Raw genomic sequence first — 1,316 nt, forward strand, 5'->3', positions numbered from 1 at the left:
CAGGTCGGGGCGCAGCTCAGAAGCGCCGCCACAGGGTCCTCAGGTCCGAGCCTGGGGGAGGCTGCGCCCCAATCTCCACAGGGTGGCGCCTTCCGGGAACTGGGCTGCACCTTGGCCCCTGGCCCTGCTCCGGGAAGTGATAGAGCCGCCGAATTCATCTGAAAACAACCCCATTGATTCCCGGTCCTGGGGCGCCTGTACCTGCGGGGACAGAGGGCTCAGTCTTTCCAAGTTCGGTTCATCAGGCCGTGCGCCTGCGCGCCCTCTGATCCCGGGCGAAGTGAGGACAAGGCACCCGGAGGCAAGCAAACCGGCACCGCCAGGCCGCCCAGCCGACAGTCAAGGCCTCGGCTCAGTACCTGACGACCAAGAACAAGAGCTGGATTGTGGGACCTGCAGGGCTCCCGGCCCCCCAGCCCCTCCCCAGGCTATCCTGGCCCCCCACCTGCTGAGCTGGGCTTTGGGTGCGGGTGGGCTGGCCTGCTCAGTCATCTCTAATGTGACTCAACTCTGCCCTGGGCAGTGGACACGGCCACAGGCAGCCCAGCCCACCCCACCTGGACCGAATGTCTGCTAATAAGTTTCTGACCCAGACCCACCGGGAAGTGGGAATTGGGGAGGGGGTGGGGGGTCCCTAGGCAGGGCCACCTGGAGAGGAGGAGCCAGACAGTCCCAGGCCAAACCTCCCAGCGCCCTTCCAGACTGTCCTTTAAAAAACACACAAAACACTTATTGATTTCAGAGAGGAAGGGAGAGGGAGAGGAGACATCCATGAGGAGAGAGAATCATGGATCGGCTGCCTCCTGCACGCCCCGCTCCTGTGGATCCAACCCACAACCCTGGCCTGTGCCCTGATGGGGAATCGAATTGTGACCTCCTGGTTCCTAGGTCCGATGCTCAACCACTGACCCAAAAAGCCCCCCCCCAGCCGGTGTTCTCTTCCCTGCCGGGAGCCGGTCCATCCTTGCTGCTTGACACAGTCGCTGCATCGCTGCAGCATCTGCACAGCATATGTTTCAAGGGACCTGGCGTATATGCCATACTGTTCTTAATATGTTTGCTCCCCTTCTTGGCGCTATGTGTTTTAACCAAGGTCACCTCTCCGAGAAAGGTTGTTTCCCCAGGTAGGAATTTTTCCCTGAAGTTAGGGAGGGGATAAAACCCCTTAACTAGGTGCCAGGCGGGTAGTTAATCACTTTAACTACAAACAATCAAGCTTAAGCTACATAATCTTTACTCCCTGGAATGGAGATAAGAAACACCCTAACCTTTGGAATAGAAATTGATAGGATTAAAATCAACTGGTATAAATACAG

The sequence above is a fragment of the Myotis brandtii genome, unplaced genomic scaffold (assembly GCF_000412655.1).
Source record: "Myotis brandtii unplaced genomic scaffold, ASM41265v1 scaffold1236, whole genome shotgun sequence".
NCBI lineage: Eukaryota > Metazoa > Chordata > Mammalia > Chiroptera > Vespertilionidae > Myotis > Myotis brandtii.